Genomic DNA, 21702 nt, shown 5'->3' with positions numbered 1-21702 from the left:
TACGCTAATATCACGTCTACTTTCTTGTTTACTGTTGCTTCTTTGGAATACAAGACTGACGCCGAAACAAAAAACTCCGTAAGTATGTTTTTGATGTAGCTTACAATAAGTGTGTTGTCAAAAATCAGGTTAAAATATCTATAAGAAAACGTTGAAGCTTTTACCTTTTGATTCACTTCACAAGTGATCAAATGAGATTTATAGGAAACCAAACACGCTGTAATTCATTTCCGCAAACCCCTATAATTTTGAGCTTCTCTCTTCGTTCTTTTGTCTTTGCTATTTTGGTCTCAGAAAGGCTTGGTCAACCACTTGCCCCAAAATATGAATGGTGTGTTGTGTACATATATGGGCAAGAATTTGAGTTAGCTCTAAATGATGATTCAGTCTTGAGAGTTGAGACCATTGGATACATCGTGGAGAAATACGGGGACAAGTCAAACTCAAGTTGAAAGCAATGCTCAATCAAAGTCCGCAAGGGTGGACTCTCTCTTGTCATTAGGAGGCAATAGTTAAATACTAAAGAAAAATTGTAACTTGGCATTTGATTTTAAAATAAAATATTGTATTTTAAAATATTAAGCATAAGTTAAAAAATTGGGGCTCATATTATATTTATACAAATCCAAAACTAGGGGTGACCGTGGTCCCCTTGGGCCACCCCAGTCCCCTCGCCCCTGACTAGGCTCACTACTCATTTGTGGAAACCCCAAAACACTTATATGGGCCTTTTGAAATGGTTCGAATCAATGATAAATTAACTTAACAAGGAATCTCTGATTACAACAAATAAGCAAAACAGACATTACTGTTTATTGTGCAGTTTATTTGCTGATAAAATAAAACTGTTTATGGTGTGCAGATTGTCAAGGCTAATGACTGATTTCTCACAGAAGACATTGCAATACGTGGAACATTATTGAAGATGCCCCTATCTAATTCTAATCCGTAATTGAGAGAGTATTGTCAGCTACTTTTAGTCAGATGTAGCTGCTGTTTTTCTGTTTGATTTGCTCCTATGATTTACTACATCTAGTCTTCCATTGTGGTGCCCTTTTTTCTTATTTTTGCTTCTGCCATTCCTTACCATCAGTAGTAAATTTGTGCTTCATGAAAAAAAAAAAGAAGGAAATGTGTCATGCCATACCAGCTAGGAAGTGAATTGAACAGCAATATCTAAAAATGTGGAAACAAATGGAGAAAGAAAAATAGTAAATAGTAGTTTATTGCATTTTCATTAACCGACCTAAGAGTAGATTACTAGTTACAAGACACTTTCTGGACATTGCTTAAGCAGGAGTCCAAGCAGAAATGGCATTCAGAATACGCCCTTTCCACCCCAGCCAAACCCACTTGCCATCCTCAGCCACCACAAAATCTTTTTGATATTCCTTCTTCACCATTTCTTTTTCATCATTCACCAATTGAGGATCAAATCGGACTTGCTTGAACCCAGCTCTCTGGTTCCTAACCTGCCACTGCTTATAGGTCTCAGGTCTCTCAACCCTCTCAGCCCCTTCACACGCTATAACATTGATGGCATCTCTTCCAAACAACCCATTCTCAAGCATCACTCTTTCCGGGTCTTCACGAGGCACATTAGCTTCAAACATATCAAACAGTGATGAGAAGTGGTAGAGTGCCTCCCTAAACCGAGTCAGGAAAAAGGGTGCATTGTAAGTGCCATTGACCACCCCATGGATGAACATGTTTGGATTGATCCTCCTTATCAACTTCAACACGGCATCTCTTGGAGACTTCACATCCACAGTTTCATCAGGCAAGTTCTTCAGCCGGTAGAAGCAGCTAACAACAGTTACTTCATTCCTGTCTATCTTGAGATCTGCAAGTTTTATAGTTTCCCATTTCTGTGCAAGACAATTGTATTCAAAAGGTACCTTGAACTTCTTGCAGTAGTTTGCCAAACGCCGCCCGGTCTCCTCGACCCTTTCTGCAGGCCGAAATCCCGGCTGAGGAAGTTCGATTCCTGTTATACGAAGCCTCGGAGGACCACCATGCCTTTCTGACAGCTTCTTGATAAGGCAAGGCCACTGAAAACCATAGCAAATGCCAAAATCAATAATATGAACACTGCCCTCATTTCCCACAAGACTAACAATTGTCTTGGTTGCCAAATAATTTGTCAACCTCTGCAAAGGAGAGGATGTAACATAAAGTTTGTAAGCTTTCAACATATCGGCGGAAGTTGTTCCTTCTAGGGGCGTGTATGATGGAGTCCCAGCAGCCAACCTTATCTGAAGGCCATTGGCAAAGTAATGAGCCAAACGCTGAAGTCCATCCCCAAAAGCTGAAGAGTGTTGCCTAATCTGGCTGAGTAAGTCATTTGCGTTCCTTTGGTCAAAGCTTGCCACGGCCTGTGCACATTGAGTTAGAAGGGTCCATAAATCTACAGCTGTACCGGCTTTGGCAGACACTTTCTTTGAACGTGATCGTGTCGCCTTTCCATTGGACCCTCCTAAATCAACACTTTGTGATGGTTCAGTAGCAGCACAAAGGAGGGCTTGGCTTCTTCCAGATTGACAAAGCAGCACCTCATCTAAGATCTCTGGTGACTCTGACTCGTCCGAAAAGACGGCTGAAACCTTGCTGCCTCTTCTCCCTTCCTGTTCATGAGAAGCATAATCATCCATCCCATGGCTTCTCTTTTCTCTTGGTGCTGAAGCTGAAGAACCCTCTTCCACCATCAGTGGCTTGGTCTGAGACTGAGACTGGAAGAGATTCCAGGTTCCGTCATGAAAATAGCCAGCAGCTTGTGACTCCCCAAATGGATCATGAACCAGAGGGGTTTGTAGTTGTAAGAAAGAAGAATCAAATTCACCAACACCGTTGACCAATTCAGACTCACATGAATTATCAGTGGTGCAGCTCTCAAAGCTAACAGTGCGACCATAATTTTCATCAGAGAAACAAGAAGAAGGGTTTTGATGGAGAAGGGCATCATGGAAGGATTTTTCAGCAGCCTGGAGTCTCAAACATTCCTGCAACATGCAGGGTTTGCGCTCCAAGTCGTCTTCCTCGTCCATGAGTATGTCGCTTATGTATCTGAGGATTGGGTTGGAATATTTGGTTACCTCTGTGGATTCTCCACCTGAGCTTGTGCCGGAAGAAGGGGAAGATGAATCATCAAACTCAAAGTCAAACCCCTTCTCTACTTGGTCCTGATTTGAAAATACTGAGATAGGACCACCAAAGTTTTGCACAAGAGAGTTCATGTTGAACTCGACCAAGAAATTAGAAGACATGTACCTCAAGAGGTGAAAATTGTTTCTATGAAGTCAACAATAATTGACTAGGAATGTCAATGAAACTTTGCACGGAACCAACGACAGAGCAAGAAACAGAAAAAGGAACTGGATCAGATGACCGAAAAGAGATCAATACAATATTAATAGCAGGCAAGATTCAGAAATCGAAATATCTGCCTCTAGTGATGATAATCATTTTATACAACATAAGAAAAGAATGAAGGTGAATCAATTAGAGCATATAACTATGGAACCTGATGATGAATCTAACCAGGGCAAACCAAACCAAGTAGTAACTCGTAGACTCAGACAATCTCCAACTGATCCAAGTGTAACCAACACTCTTGGATGATAAGGGGTCGCACCTTTGTTATATAGAATTTATAAAATGATCCATTTTTTATTTTTAACTAAGGAAGGTTCTGGGAAGGAGAGTCAAAGCCGCCAAGCCACTTTTAAGACTATATTTTAATGTAGATTAGCATACTCTTATATCTTTCCAGCATTACAACATAGAGATAATACAATTTTTTTATCCCTAAACAAAAGATTTAATTATATTATATCTATTTAAATATTTAATAAACACTCTTTTTCTTTCTTTCTTTTCCTCTCACCATGATATTTGTGTGAAATAGCTAGTAAAAAAAGTATGTATTAAGTTATATTAATTAAAATTTATTTAAATGTGTAATAATTTTTTTTTATCATTGATAATGATATGAAATATTTAATAATTAATCTAATCTTTGAGTAAAGACTTTTTCAATCATGTTTTTTTATCCACGATATAAAACACAATCATCAGACCTTATTTGAAAGATATAAGTTCAATATTATCTAGAATAATAACATATTGTATAATCAAAATTAATTTTTGATATTTTAAAAATTAAATTTCCCACATAATTTACAACTTAAATGATGCAAATATGATTTTATTTGGTAATACATTTGACATGTTTTTTTTAAGGATACGTTTGACATACTTATACATATTATACATATGAACATTGAATAGTTATTTTTATTGATAGTTCAGTATATACGATATTTATGAATTTATAGTTTATTTTTTAATATTTAAATTTTAATAGTTTTTGCTATTTTATTAAAAAAACTATCAACCTGTAAAATAATTCAACTTTAATCAAACATTTAAAATTATCTAATATATATAATATTCACTCATAAAATATATTATCAATTAATCATTCAGAATTTAAATTAAATAAATACTATAAAAAATTCATTTGAATATGTAACATTAATTATTAAAATTGGAGATAATAAACATTATAAATATCATGCTATAATGAAAGTCATATGAACTATTTAAAGAATGTTGTAGTTTAAAAAAAAACATTTAGCATGTATGCATATAATTTTTATTGTTTTATTATTAATTTAATATTTTTTCAAAATAAAATGATAAAAAGATTTTAAAAAAATATTGTACCTAATATGTTTAATTAGAATAAAAAAAACTATTGTACTTTATATATATTTGACTAAACTTCCACGTGATTGTGAATATTTGATTTTGTTTCTTTTTCCCTCATCAAGGGTCTGAAGTCTGAAGGTTCTCTATTTATGGTTTTACTGTCTAAATGTTCCTCATGGCTTGGTCTTTTTTTAAGGACAACTATTGTAAAATTTCCTCAGACGATGACTTTCTGAAAGTGAATTTTAATTCGATTCTGTTTGCATTGTTTCAGAGAAAATAGCTTTTCTGTGGAAGGTCCAGAATGTGCCAACATGTGCAAAAGGTGTGGAGGTTTGGAGGAGGCCACGATCCACACGATTCTAAATTGGATATATCAGTGTTTTACCTGCTGGTTTAGATTGAATGCTTTGAGATTAAAGGGCTAAAACAAAGCCTGGTGACTTTGCTTTTTTATCATTATATGTTGTATTTTGTGAAACTGTTGGTTTTTGGAAATTTGCTTTTATCTATCAAATATGTTATGATATTAAAATGTAACGTGGTTACAAGTGAAATATTAATTCATTTCTGTAAACCCTATAATTTTGAACCTCTCTTTTCGTACTTTTTTATTTGCTATTTTGATCTCAGAAAGGATTCATCAGCCAATTATCCCTTGATGCGAAATTGTGTGTTGCGTACATCAATGGACAAGATTTGAGTTGGCTTCCAAATGACGATTCAGACTTGAGACCTTTTTGTAAAACTTGTAGAGAAATAGGGATACCATACCAGTCAAACTGAAGTTGAAATTAAAGTAATGCTGCATGCAATCAAAGCTAGCAAGGGTGGATTTGTGCATTCGCTAGATTGGACTAGTTTGTGGAAACCCCACAACTTTTATTGAAAGCCTTTTGAAATGGTGCGAGTCATTGATAAATTAACTTAACTGGGAAAGCTCTTATTATTTACAACAAACAAGCAAAACAGACAATACAGTTTGTAGTGCAGAATTGAGGAGCAGATTGTGAAGGCTGACTTATTTCTCACAGAAGACAGTGCAAAACGTGGCTCATTAATGAATATGTCCTTATCTAATTCATAATCGAGACAGTATTGTATGCTACTTTTAGTCAAATGTAGCTGCTGTTTGATTTGTTCCTATGATTTACTAGATTTGGTCTCCTATGTGGTGTCTTTTTTTTTTTTTCTTTTTTTCTTCTTCTGCCTTTCCTTACAATACGACTCATACAAGCCAGGAAGTAAATAGAACAGCAATATCAAAAATGCGAAATCAAATGGAGAAAAAGAAATAGCAGAGAGAAGATTATTGCATTTCCAGTTACAAGACACTTTCTGGACAATGCTTAATCAGGAGTCCATGCAGAAATGGCATTCAGAATACGCCCTTTCCGCCCCAGAAAAACCCACTTGTCATTCTCAGCCACTACAAAATCTTCGTGATATTCCCTCTTCACAATATCCGTAGCATCAACCACTAACTGAGGATCCAAAGGGACTTGCTCGAAACCAGCTCTCTGATTCCTAACCTGCCACTGCTTATAGGTCTCCGGTCTCTCAACCCTCTCAGCCCCTTCACACGCTATAACATTGATGGCATCCCTTCCAAACAACCTTTTCTCCAGCATCACTCTTTGCGTGTCTTCACGAGGCACATTAGCCTCATACACATCAAACAGTGATGAGAAGTGGTGAAGTGCTTCCCTGAACCTAGTAAGGAAAAAGGGTGCACTATAGGTACCATTGACCACCCCATGGATGAACATGTTTGGATTGATCCTCCTTATCAACCTCAACACAGCATCTCTTGGACACTTCACATCCACAGTCTCATCAGGCAAGTTCTTCAGCCGGTAGAAGCAGCTAAACAGTTACTTCATTCCTTTCTATCTTGAGATCTGCAAGTCTTATTGTTTCCCTTTTTGTGCAAGGCAATTGTATTCAAAAGAGACATTGAACTTCTTGCAGAAGTTTACCAAACGCCGCCCGGTCTCCTCGACCCTTTCTTTAGGCCGAAAACCCGGCTGAGGAAGATCAATTCCTGTTATACGAAGCCTTGGACGATCACCAAGCCTATCTGAGAGCTTCTTGATAAGGCACGGCCACTGAAAACCATAGCAAATACCAAAGTCAATAATATGGACGCTGCTCTCATTTTTCACAAGACTAATGATTGACTTGGTTGTCAAATAGTTTGTCAACCTCTGCAAAGGAGAGGATGTAACAAATAGTTTGTAAGCTTTCAACATATCAGCAGCAGTTGCCACTTCTAGAGGCATATATGATGGGGTCCCAGCAGCCAATCTTATCTGAAGTCCATTGGAAAAATAATGAGCCAAACGCTGAAGTCCATTCCCATAAGGTGAAGAGTGTTGCCTAATCTGGCTGAGTAATTCATTTGCATTTCTTTGGTCATAGTTTGCCACTGCTTGTGCACATTGAGTCAGAAGGGTCCATAAATCTATAGCTGTCTCAGTATTGGAGGACACTTCCTTTGAACGTGCACGTGCTTCCTTTCCACTGGACCTTCCTAAATCAACCCTTTGAGTTTGTGATGGCTCAGTAGGAGAACTATAGAGTGGTTGACTTCTTCCGGTTTGATAAAGCAGCACCTCATCTAAGATCTCTGGTGGCTCTGACTCGTCATAAAAGACAGCTGAAACCTTGCTGCCTTTTCTTGCTTCCTGTTCATGAGACTCATAATCATCCATCTGATGGTTTCTCTTTTCTCTTAGTGCTGAAGCTGAAGAACCCTTTTCTACCATCTTTGTATGAGACTGAAAGAGATTCCAGGTTCCATCAAGAAAATAACCAATAGGACGTGACTCCCCAAATGGAGGATCAGGAACTGCATCTGGGGAATCAACTAGAGGGGTTTCTAGTTGTAGGAAAGAAGAATTAAATTCACTCACACCGTTGACCAAGTTAGACTCACATGAATTATCAGTGGTGCAGCTGCCATTGCTCTAAAAACTTGGAGTGCGACCAAAAATTTCATCAGAATGTATGATGCCAACGCTTTCATCACGGAAAGGAGAAGGCTTTTGATGGAGAAGGACATCATGGAAGGATTTTTCAGCAGCCTGGAGTCTCAAACAATCCTGCAACATGCAGGGTCTGCGCTCCAAGTCATCTTCCTCATCCATGAGGATGTCGCTTATGTATCTGAGGATGGGATTTGAATACTTAGTAAACTCCATGGATTCTCCACTTGAGCTTGTGCCGGAAGAAGGGGAAGATGAATCAACAAACTCAAACCCCTTCGCTACTTGGTTCTGATTTGAAAACACAGAGATAGTACCACCGAAATGTTGCACTCAAGAAGAATGTTTATAAGAAGAGATGTTGAACACTAACAAGAATATCAGAAAAATGTTTCTAAGAAGTCAACAGTATGTGACTAGGATTGTCAATCAAACTTGAAACGGAACCAAAGACAGAACATGAAACAAGAATGGGAATTAATGAACAAGGTAAGAAAAATAATCTAGGAATCAATAATATAGCAGGGTAGATTCAGAAATTTAAATAGCTAGCTAGATGCCTCTAGTGATGATAATCATTATATTCATCATAAGAAAGGAATAAAAGAAAATCTATTAGAGTAAAAACATGATATAGACCCTGATGAATGAAACTAACTAGGGACAAACCAAGTACAAGTTTTGTTGCAGAGTATCTCGTAAACTCTCAGAAAATCTCCAACTGAAGTGTAACCGACACGGTTCGGTGATATGCGGTCCTACCTTTTCTTATAAAATGATGCATTGTTTTTGTATTAAGGAAGGACAGTCAAAGCCGCCAAGCTCCATTTGGTACTACTTTAACGTAGACAAAGCATATCTTATGTGCATTATGAGATAAAATCCCTAAATACATAAAATAATGTTTACATATCCTTTGGAGAGGTTCTTATAGGATCTGATTCAGCCATAACTGCCACTTTTCCTCCTAATTTCTAGTTTGGGCTTTTAGCCAAATACGCACCAAAAAAACAACTTTAATTTCTGCACCAAATACACACGAAAAATTATTTTTAAATATTATATGTTTGACTTTAAAATAATGATATTGTACCAAAAAAAAATACATACATGATAGAAAAAGTATGTAACAAATTATGTTAATTATATCTTTATCGAAATGTCCCATAAACAATTTTTTTTACATGTATTTAACTATTTGCACTTCTAAAATCATGTGTATATAATCAAAATTATTTTTTTGAATGATTTTGCCAAGTTAATTAGCTTTTGTAATGCATTGCCCACACACAATTTTCAACTTAAATAACGCAAATGTGATTTTATTTTACAATGCATATGAATAATCATTTTTAAATGTTATAACTATTTTTAATTAAAAACTGTTAATGCTTACTAAATAACATGGTCAAAATCCATATCCATACTATAAAAAACTAAAGTTGAGAAAAATATTTTTTATATACAGCATTAAAATTCACGTGTCACCCACAAATTGCACAATTTCTTTAATTCAGCATAGGTTGCTGATAAAAGGAAAATGATGGTCGGGCATGGCTAGTAGTAGTCACTGTCACCCACACGGGAGATATAAGTGCTAAGTGTTATGTTATCCAGTCTCCATTCCATGAATATAAGTTGTAAATTAAAATAATAAATAAACAAAGAATTCCTAGTCACCAAACCATGCGAAGCAGTCAAAAGTACACATGTGGCGACATGCAGGATTGCAGGTGAATCCTTGACCTCTAGTCATTCAACACATCCCTTTCCTAAAGAGATTTTTATTTATATATTTTTTTATAAATAAAAGAAAAAGAGAAAAAAAGATAATTGTTAGCATACTCTAGTGAGAACATAAAAACAACAAATAATAATCATCTTATTAAGATTAAACATAAAAGATAATTAAAATTAAAATATTTAAAATTTTAAATTAAAATCATCAAATATCTAAAAGATTAACAAAAAAAGCAAATAAATCTATAAAGATATTAATCATCATTCTCTAAAATATCTCAATTAATTTATCATCATCATGATTGTCATTGACGGCACTACCACAACCTTGGTTGTCTCTCGCTGTCACCATCATTGTCATCAACTATCATCACCTCCACCACCATAATCATCAGTGTAACTGTCGTCACCACCATTATGACCACCGTTGCAGTCATCACACGGTTATCGCTACCACCATCATTATTATCAATTGTCACCACCATCATTGCAAACCACGACGACGACAACGATGGTGACAATGACGACGATTATGACAACAAAAGTGATAGTAGTCATGATGATGAATTAACGATAATTAAGATATTTTAAAAATTGATTTATTTGATGAATCTTTTAGAAATTCAATGGTTATATTAGATTTTAATTTTAATTTTTAAATATTTTAATCTTAACTATTTATTATTTTTAATCATAATATAATAATTATTATTAATTGTTCTCATATTTTTTATAAGTGTTTTAACTGAGTCGTATTATATATATATAACTCTTTTGTATGAGTTTGCATTCGTATTAGAGTATTAAACTAATATTTTTCAATGTGAACGCGCTCGAATTAATATTCTATGTTTTCTTGCGTCCCATGATTCCACCCCATGGTGTAGTAATCGACTTGTCCTCAACATCTCAGGCAAAAGAAAAGGCATTGGTTGACAACGTATCTTATAGAAAAAGGGAACATTCAAAGCAAAGTTTTTCTTATTATTGTTTTTCTATGCATAATAACATAATGATTTTGACGCGGTTCATGTTATATGACGTCCCTTTGAAACTTCAACTATGTCCTACTATGCTTTAATAAAGTGTAAGATAAATCCAGATACAGCCCCCTTGATCTGTGTTGACTTTCTCTTTGTTTTGTTTCTCCTTTTATATGGATGCCAAAATCAATTAATAATTTCTGCATCATGAGAAAACATTCAACCAACACACTAGCTTTACCACTAGTGTTTTATTTTTCCATATCTAAAAAAAGATAGCTACAATTTTGTCCGATTACAACGGTGACTGTAATGAAATAAAATAGAAGCTTCTATGAATAATTTTGTGAAAATGAGCAACAATATTTACACTCTCATTTTTTTTAACACCTAATTAAGTACTCATCATTTTTCTCCATCTCTTTTATTTTTATCACATTATATTAACATTTATATTTTTCTGATTTTTTATTCGGTGTCTAATAACATACATATCGAGTTTCTATGAATAATTTTCCTAATCAAGAGGATATTTCACATATCAACTTATGTTCACTTAGGAGAATTAATTCTAACTTAAAAGTTTGAACTCTACGAGCTGAGGTAAGGCAAGGAACGCATCTTTAATACCAACGGGTCAATCTGGAGAACCTCATCACTAATCTGCCTGCATACTGATTATATCAATAATTTGAAATTTTTATGAGATTATAAATACTTTTACGAAAGAGAATCTTATTCGAGTTTTCGAGTTAATAAAAATTACTAAATAGTAAAAAATATCGTATACCTCCAAGATAGCAGTTTCCTTTTTGCAACGAATCGAATCTACATTTTTTAGACAAATGAAATATCGAATCTACATTAGAATTAGAATATATGGCTATAATTTATCTTGAGGGATGGATGAAGCGATTATTCCCTAACTAACGTCCACAATGCATCTCATGATGAGACTGCCTACCTGAAAACACTCCAAGCAGTCACTTCGGTCCTTGATTGAATGATTGATTCAAATGCTATAACCTAAGAACCTGGACAAGAAGTCGATCTTGACTGTTCTTTTTTATTCTTAAAATAAAGTGATCATTTGGTTGAATGAGACAAGGACAAGAAATTTTAAACTAAGAACTCTCATAAATGTGCCCTTGAATATGAGTTTCCAACATGGATTGCACCTAACAGCACTTAGTGTAATAATTAAGAAATTAGATCAAATCAAATTACCCACACTGCCATGCTTAATCCTTTTCACGACAGATGCATGCCCCCATGACCATGAGATCAAAATGTGTCGTCCAGCACTAACAACAACAAAGTGGAAAGAAAATATCAATCATAACAATCATGGGACGGGGGAAAGCTACGTTCAAGAAAGCCAATCCATCACGAGCAACAAAAAACACACACACACACACACACACACACATATATATATATATATATAAGAGCCACGCACTCAAGGAATTTAGGAAATATATATCTCGATCTAGAGAATACGTCCTATGTATGCGTTAGCAAGACCATGATTTTGGATAGGATTTGAATTCTCTATAGTAGATTATTTGATACAAACAATTTTAATCAGTAGTTGATATTTTATCATATGCATGATTTATTATCCATGTGCATGTGCATATAATATTGATTGTTGATTTGTTCATTAGTAATTGAAAAAAACTTTATTTTTAAAGTAAGATGCTGAGCAGATTTTTTTAGATAGGAGTAATAGAATTATAGAATCAATTATTAAAATTGATTCTTCATATTTTCTCAGGAACATTAACAAAAATCAATAAAGATTGACTCAGAGGATAAGAAACACATTCATATTTCAAAAAAACATAGATTCGATTCTCACTGTGGAAATAAAAATTTTATTGGTAGATAATTTAGTATTTTTATAAATATTGTTTGAGTCTTGGGAGCTTTTCTAGTCTAGTGAGCCATCCGAATCTAATTTATTTGAATTTTGATGAAAATGAATAATAATTTTATAAAATTAACTTTATTAAATAAATAAAAATAACATTATTATTAGATTCAAAAACTAAATTAATATTTATTAGAAGTATTTATAAAAAAAATTAATTAATGTTATATTAAAAAATGAGATGTGTCACTTATTTTAAAACAACTTTTTTTTTCGAGATGTGGCATTTATTTTAGGATGGAAGTGATATTATTAAAAAACAAACAGCCTCATCATCATCAATAAAAGAAAAGTAAAGAAGAAAAGCAATTGCTGGCCATCCTAAATTCCTTGAAATTGAAAGCACACAACTGTCTTGCTAAAACTTTTCACGTTGAAATTGAAAATAAACTGTCTTTAGATTCCCGTTGTTATGAAAATCGCCTTGTCTTTGTGTCAAATGTAGAAGCTTCTCTTACAGCGTATTTGGAAACACGTCCTAAAACCATGTCTATTTTGAAAAAACATGGAAACTAACATATGGAGCGTGGAAATTTACGTCTGCAACCAAACATGCATTGGTTGCAAAGGGGTGTGCATGGATTGAATTTTTAAGAATCTAATCCATGTTTAGTTTAATGAATTGGATTTTAAATTTATATTCATATTTTTCTAAAAACAATTTAAATTTAAAATCCAATTTCTTTAAGTGAATATGGATTTGGTCATATTTGATCTATATCTACTTAAATGTTATAAAGATTTTTTTACTAATTTTAATAATTAAACGTTAAAAAATGAAAACTTAATACATGTTTAGTTGAACTTGATGAGAATTACTTCAAACACCAAATCTTGGTAACTAAACGCTTATAATTTATCATATACTCTTTTTAATTTATTTCTATATTTGTATCTATATTTATAATCTATAATATATATAAATTAGAGAACTTTTTCAAAGTTAAATAATAAATTATTGATCAACAACAATTGACATAAGTGATAATGACTTACATTATTTAATTATGGTCCAGATTCAAAATTAATCTGTCCTTAAGTATGAAATAAATTAAATTGAAAGAGAAATACTCACCTAACATACACCACAAAGATTTATCATGACTTTCGATTGGACTATTTCACACTAACATCATGGTTAGTAAAAAAAAATATTACCACTTAAAAATACACTTTTAATGAAAAGTAAATTATAAATTATTTTATTAGTAGCAATTATTGGTAAGATCAATCGTCAACACGGGTGGCAATTTTTTTTAAAAAAATCTTACTATACTTTTTGGACTAAATTCAAGGAATTGTTATTTGATAAAAATGCAAAAGTATTTACAAACTCAAAGAGAGAGAGTTTTAGAGAGATGGTGTCACTATTAGATTAAGAGAGGGAAAGAATTTTTCTTTTAAAAGAAAGAGAGGGGAAGAGATGAAGAGTTAGAATTTAGAAAAATATTTATTGATTTATAGGACCAAAGAAGAGTTGTTGTTTTTTGATTCAAAATTAAAAGAATTAAATGAGTTAATGAGATTTTTTTTTAATTTCCAAATAGGGGTGGGAATAGGCTGAAAGGCTTGAGCCTAGCCTACAATGAATCTTTGAGACCTGAGTCTCGCCTATAGCCTATCAAATGCTTTTATTTTGACTCGGTCTAACCTTTTTAAAAGTCTGGTCTGACCTGATAGACTTTTTAAAAGTCTTTTTCACACTAAATATTTAATATTTTATGAAAACGTACTAGGAAAATTAAAGAAAAAGAAAAGTCGATCAAAATAATGAGGAATATAAAAGAGCATATGACTCACACCTAAATTGTAATTAGAGTCTTACTTGATTGTAAGAATAGAAATTATGGAACAGTAATGTGTAATCAAAGTCTGATAGTTTCAAAAAAAAATTAATTGTATCCAAAAAATAATATAAGTATATATATATATTAAAAAATCTGAGTCTAACCTTTTAATTTATCATATACGCTTATAATTTATCATATACTCTTTTCATTTATAGTGTTGCCACGGTTAATAATAACCTCACGCATAATAGCACACAGTGTTACCACTCAGTTGCAGCATTTGATGGCACATATACTTAATATATGTATATTAATAACAAAAAAATAATTTGATAGGTCCTTATTTCAAATCAATCAAATCAGTAGCTAATGATACAAGATATTATGAAAAAACCTTTTAACCAATTTACTAAGTACTTCTTAGGATCCTGAAGTGCCTATAGTACATGCCGGTTAGAGAGTGAAAAGAAAAGGAAAAGCATCGTAAATAACAATTTTGACTCCTAATGTTCGCGTCCATGTCATTGTAGGATTTAATGCTAATCTGGGAAAAATTCTGGCACTATTATACAGGGTCACTTGGTGCAAACCTGGGAAGAATATTCATCACAGTTCACAACAGCTGAAGGTGACCTGAAACCATCCAAAGAACACAATTAGCTTTTTATTGTTACATAATACATGATGTTCTAGTAACGGCCAAGCATTGCTAGGATTATAACCCAAAACTAAACCAGGATGAATTATAAAAGTGAAAATATTAGATATCTACAGTGATCCTTAGAATCATACCTTCCATCCAGTATGAATTCTGAAACAAGAGTTGAGTCACACACATCATTATGCTGGCACCCAACAAGTTGAAGCATACAAAATGCGACCCTTCCAACCTTGAAGCATCCAGTTTCCATCTTCATCAAAGACAAAATCCCTGTGGTACCATTCCCTTAATTTGCCCCTAAATTTGGTCATTATCTCCTTATCCAGTGGGAGCTGCTTAAAACCAGCTCTAGTATTCCTAGCCTGCCATTGTTTGTATGTCTCAGGCCTCTCAACCCTCTCAAGAGCTTCACATGCTACCACATTCATTATCTCCCGGCCCAAAAATTCTCTCTCAAGCATCAACCTCCATTCATTTTCACGGGATATGAGAGTATCAAACATATCGTAAATTGAAGAATAATGGAACAGTGCCTCCCTGAAGCGTGTGAGAAAGAAAGGAGCATTATAAGATCCATTTACTACGCTGTGAACAAAAATATCTGGTTTCATCTTCCTGATTAAATTCAGAACAGCATTTCTGGGACTGTTCACTTCAATTGACTCGTCAAGCAAATTCTTAAACCTTACCAGACAGTTCACAGCAAGCAGCTCATTGCGCTCAATTTTGAGGTCTTCAATTTGAATGGTTTCCCAGTTTCGCGATGCTATGGCCTTGTACTCAAAGGGAACATTGAAACGCTTGCAATACTTAGCTAGACGACGACCAGTCTCCTCAATTCTTTCAGTCGGACGAAAGCCAGGTTGGGGATACTCTATTCCTGTGATGCGCAGCTTGGGGGGGCCTCCAGGTCTGCGTGATAAAAACTTTATGAGAATTGGCCACTGGAAACCATAGAGGATACCAAAGTCAATAATATGAAGCGTTTCTGCCCCATCAGCTGTTTTCATAATCATCTTATTTGCAAAGAAATGTGCAAATTTCTTGAAAGGGCAAGCAGATATGAAAACTTGGTAAGCTCTCAGGAAATCAGTAGTAGTGAACTTCTTGTAGCTCATATAAAATATTTGGGTGGCAGTTCCATCACCAACTAAGCGAGCCTCGAGAGCATTGGCCACATAATGAGCCAACCTCTGCGAGGCATCACCCAAAGCAGAAGAATGCTGCCTAATCTGCTTCAACAGTTCATTAGCAGTCCTGTTGTCACTGGAAGACACAGCTTGTGCACACAAAATCAAAAGGGTCCTCAAATCCACCGTCTCCTTCTTCCTCCCTTGCCTCTTGGATCGAACCTTCCCTCCATCAGACAAATTCGATTTCTCAGCTTGTGCCACTGATCCATTCTTTTCAGCACACAGTGGCACATTTTCAACACTAAGCAACACCCTGTCAAATATTTCAGATATTTCACTCTCCTCCTCAACACAAACCGCAGACACAGCAGACTGCTTGTTGCTTCTTTCTTCTTCTTCTTCTTCATCTTGGCGCGCATGATTCTTTCTACTCCTCACCCCAATTGAATTCTCCATCTTCAGAGCTACACCTTTTCCCTTTGGCTCTGCAGACACTGCGGTGCTCTCCAACCCAGTGAAAAGCTGAGGCCTCCGAGGAAGAAACTTACTAGCCTCCTCCAACCCTCTTTTAAACTGCAACATAGAGTCAGTATCACTGAAAATATTTTCAGCCAAGAGCTTGGTTACGGAAGAATCCAAATCCACGGTTCCATCATTAATTTTATTCAGAGCATGGGGTGGAACAACAAAAGAGGGCGCGTGGGAAGAAGAATGCAAAGCATCAGAAACAGGTGTATTGGGTGAAGAAGGCTTCAAATCATGAGAATTGGCGGAATCAGAAATGGAATTAGAAGAATTCCCATCAGGGCTCTCAAGCGGGTGCTGATTAGGGGAAAGAGGAAGTGATGGTTCCAATTCCAGAGCCTCATAGAATGATTTCTCAGTGTGTTGCAAGGTCAGAGGGTCATAACACATACACGGTTTCTGCTCAAAGTTCTCTTCCAAGAGAATTTGACTTATGAACTTGAAGGTTTCTGAGAAATCAGTGTCTTCTTCGGGTGAAGGATCAGCCAAAGTCGCCGTGGTAGCGGCGGGGTCGGTGGCGGCGGAAGCAGAGGATGAAACAAAGGGCTCCGAGTTCAAAATTGCATTCTGAGAAAGACCAAGTGGGCCCACATCGGAAAAAGCATCATTGAGAAGGTTGGCGTAGTGTCCGTTAAGATCCCAGTGGTTTGATTCATCAAAGTCGTAGCCGCTAATGATAAAGTTTGGATCCATAGAGGCAAGGGAAATATGAAACAAAACAAGTGCGTATGGAGAAAAGAGAAAACTAACATGTAAGACGAACTGGGGCCATGGAAAACAAAATAAAGAGAGAAATTGAATCCAAACCAAATGGAAGGAAACAAGTGTTGATTAGGAGTGAGCGTTGCAAGTAAAGTGTTTGGGGGAAGTCCAGAAAGAAAGACAAGAGAGGGGAAAACACAAAAGGGAGATAAATAAAAAAGGTCGCATAGTAATTGGTCAAGCCGTGCTGAGAGTTATATAGGGATGGAGCTTCTGCAGACTCCAGCTATTTTCTTATCATTCACATTCATTTTGTGACACGCGAATCTTCGTCCAAGGAATGGAAATCAGGCAATATTATTATTTCTCCCTCTATTTTTATTTATAAGAGATAAGTTTAAAATAATGATTATATTTTTTTAAGATTTATTTTATAATATTTTTAATTTTCAAAGTGTGTACATATATTAAAAAATGAGTTCTGTAAAACAAATAAATTATGATTAAAAAAGATTTAAACAAATAATTTTCCATTATTATTTAATCACATTTCATCCTATGACTTTTAAGATAATTATAATAAAAATTAATAATATTATCATATATGAATCTCTTTAGACAAACTTCTCTATAAGAAATTTTAAGAAAAAAATAAAACTAAAAAAAATCTCTAAGTTAAAATTAACTTTTTTATTAATTAATTTATAAAAGTTCTCCTTTAGAAAAACTATATAACATGTGAAAATATAATTTTTTTCTCAGCATATAATATAATTATTTTTTAATTTGGCACAAATAATTAATGTGTTAGAATTGAAATTAAATAAGATTTTTATAAAAAAATAATTATTTATTATACTTTATTTACTTTCCAATCCAACTTGGCTAAAAAAAAATTCTTAATATATCCGTATAACTTGTTAGTGCATAGTTTTATAAAATAATATTTTTAAAACTGTACAGTTTCTGTCCACTTGTTACATTTTTAAAATTATATTCTGACATGTTTTTTAATATAAAATTTAGTTTTACTAGTCAAACTATACAAAAATGAGTAGTTAAAATCACGACAATTCCTTATTAAAATATTATATGTTGAAATGACAATAAAGTTATAAAACAATTAGCTAATAAAATATAAATATATGACTTTAATTTCACCGGCTACCGACAACTGGGAAAAGAGAAATTAGGACATTTGACTAGCGATTATATTTTAATTAATAATTAAGGTAAAACTAGGAGAGTAATAAGATAAGGAAAAATGTTTTAATTTTAATTTTCGTATATAGTCAATTTGAATATTTGTATAGTATTAATGAAAACTTATTATACATTTTTTTAAATCATTATTATAAAAATCAGTATTTGTATAATATATTATAATTGATAACTAATATAATATAAATATCCAATCTCTTTTAATAAACTCTTATTATTTTTAATTTTTAAAAAATAAAAGACAAAATTAAATCCCTTGGACATCTTCTGCCACAGATAAATTTGGAGTGGTCTCTATTTTGTCTTTTCCTTTGGTCTTTCTAATTGATAAGGAATAATAATAAACAATTTATTAAAATAAGTTTTTTATAATTCAATAGTTGGGGTCCTTAAGAAACTTATTTATCTAATTAATTTTCATTTAATATTGTGGTATCTATTTGGAGTGGTATCTATTTATGTAAGAAATCCAATCATTTACCAATAGATTAATTTGAATTGTTATCTATTTTTTTTAATACTGTGCATGAAATTCGTAAACAACTTATTCATCTAATTAATTTTCGTTTAATGAATTTTTATACTTTATTAAAATAATTTAAAAAACTATTATATTGAATTTATTAAAAATATTAAAATAAGTTAAAAATTACGTGGAGATCATAATTTTTTTTATAAAACTAAATAAACTAAATAAAAATTTTAAAATATTTTTTAAGTGTGTCTTTAGGTAAAAAATATTTACAAATTTAATTTAAATTAAATTAATTATTTAAAAAATCAGCTAAAAGAAAAATTTAATATAGTTTTTTTAAACTTAATAAATTACATAAGAGTTACTCCCTTTGGTATTAATGTTTAATATTAATGTAGACATCTTAAGAAATATTTAATACTGATCATGAATTACATATTTAGTCTAAAGTGCCCTTATTTAATATTTATGATGAGAGTAATTGTGAAGTATATCATAATTATCTATGCCATGTTAAATAATAAATAATATACATGGAAGAAAATAATTAATTAAACTTAAAAATATATAAAACATCAATAATTTTAGGAAAAAAAAGTTAAACATCAATTACTTTTTATTAAAATCACATTAGTAATTTGTTTTATTATGTTATAGGTATAAACTATTCATTTATTTTTTTTAAGAATAATTTTTGTTAGAAAAATTGAGAGATCACTTTTAACAAAGTCTCCTTTTTTTTTTTTCATTTATGAGATTTAAACTCAATATCTTATTTAAAATATTTTACCCAATTTTACTCAAATTGACACTTTTTTCATCTATCATTCATCACATTAAAATAATGGTCATATATTTTTCCAAACATGAGTGTAAATGGAAACATTTTGTTACACATTGTTTGAATATAAAAATGAAAAAAGAAAAATAAAAGGAATGATAAAAATTAAAAATAGAGAAAATGAATAAAATATACATATTATTTGGTTTGATTGAAAATAGAGAAAAAGAGAAAAGTAGAAAAAATAATTTTTTATACTTATTTATTTAGATAAAAAAAATATGAAGCATAAATCCATTTTACAAATAACTAGTGTTAATATAAAAGAAAAGTAACAATTAAGACAATTTATAAATTTTAATGAAAATTTGGTTTTGTCTTAGTTTTCCTTGTTGGGGTGAAATAAAAGTTTTTTTAGTTGGTTCTCGTGACTTCTTTTGTTTCTTTGCCTTTTCTAAATTGCAACCAAAAGATTGATTTTTTTTTTCTACAGTGTGAACTTAGCACCAAACACATCCTAAATTAAAAAAAAATAGTTATAGGCATAGTATGTACACGATACATGATACAAAGTATTTTAAAATTTAAATATAAAATTACAAATATAAATCAACATAAATAATTAAAAATACATTTTTACTTACTGCTGACATAAAAAATCAGATTTAGTTTAGAAAAAAAAAAAGCAATTCTAAGTAGCATTAGTATCAAAAGAGTCCACTTCAACTCATTGAATAATGTGCGCAAAATTATATATATATTCAGTCCCCCATGAATGTTTGTGTTAATCAAATGTGGCTAAAGGATGATAATTTTCATTATACTTATATTATACCCTAGTTAATCGGGTTATACAACGTATCTTATATGTGACTATCATATCGGAAAGGAATCTCAACATCCTATCCGGAATTCTATTCGGAAGCTACTGGTTCCTAATCCTACCAAGCTAAAGACATTTGTTTGCCAAAATACGCACAGAAAGGTTAAAATGACAAAATCATCAAAAAGAGAAATTATTACACGGTCTATATTATTATGGTTTCGACCAATATTTATATAATTAAATTTTTAATTATATATTATGTAAAAATTAGTCAAAAGCATGTATTAAATGCTTGTCTTAATCAATACTATTTTTTTGTTAATTTTTTTTAAGACTATCGACATGTAGTGATCTTGAATATATAATAAGTCTTCTCTGAAATGAGAAAATCATATTTTAGAAAATAAAATACATTTACATTTATCAATTATAAAACTAACAAGTAAATTTTTAATAATATAATTTATTATAATGTACATATGTTTTATCACTATTTTAACTGTTAATTTTTTTAGTAAAATGTTTGTATAAATAATTGCATCTCATTCTTAGTCAATGTCATGTCCTGATATGTGTTTGACAAGTTATTTTGGTACTTAATTAAAAATGTGAGTGTAATATTTAATTGGGAAAAAGAAAGTGATATCTCAATATGCTTAACTATTTTAAAAGTTTCAGGGAAAAAAAAAAGGCATCTTATAAGTTGAAACAGGGTTTTAAAACAGTTAAAGCAGCACTTGGTTCCACAAAAACAGAGGCGTGCGCAAAATATACAGTGACATAACATACTAAGATAAATATTGAAATTTCATATTCAACATTCTTCGCTAATAAACTCATACTAATTTCAATTAAACATGTGTAGGATAAACTATAAAGAGTTGATCGAATTACTATTGTTTTATTTGAATATCATCATCAAACAGTGTATAGGGTGGTGACTCTACACTTTACAGGCTACCGGAGAGCGACCGGATTGTTCGTATTACTTGGCTGCCAAGCCTACACAAACTTTCTTAATCCGTACGTAAACAAAAGGTAAACCTTGACAAGGAAACCAGTCAGTCTTCATTTCGGATCAGACCAGACATGTTTGAAATTTCGAAGACTTTTCAAAGACAAATGCTAAATGTTAACAGACATTTTCACCGCAGGTGTCACGCACGCTCGCGTAACATTGATGCGGAGGCAAAGCACATTCATGCACACACGTACACATGTTATGCTCGGGCATT

The 21702-nt window shown here is 32.7% G+C and overlaps 1 pseudogene across 1 annotated transcript; it reads right to left on the bottom strand.

Moving 5' to 3' along the window:
* Nucleotides 1-740: 740 nt before the first annotated feature.
* LOC114377035 lies at nucleotides 741-17475 on the bottom strand (annotated as a pseudogene). The gene is made up of 6 exons (XR_003659033.1): nucleotides 14990-17475; nucleotides 8548-8556; nucleotides 8431-8455; nucleotides 6060-8029; nucleotides 1247-3239; nucleotides 741-1106 (listed from the first exon to the last, which is right to left on the bottom strand). The product of XR_003659033.1 is annotated as an uncharacterized LOC114377035 (transcript).
* Nucleotides 17476-21702: the final 4227 nt, after the last annotated feature.

Source organism: Glycine soja, chromosome 11 (genome assembly GCF_004193775.1).
Source record: "Glycine soja cultivar W05 chromosome 11, ASM419377v2, whole genome shotgun sequence".
Classification (NCBI taxonomy): Eukaryota; Viridiplantae; Streptophyta; class Magnoliopsida; order Fabales; family Fabaceae; genus Glycine; species Glycine soja.
This window is presented reverse-complemented; position numbering and strand designations above follow the sequence as displayed.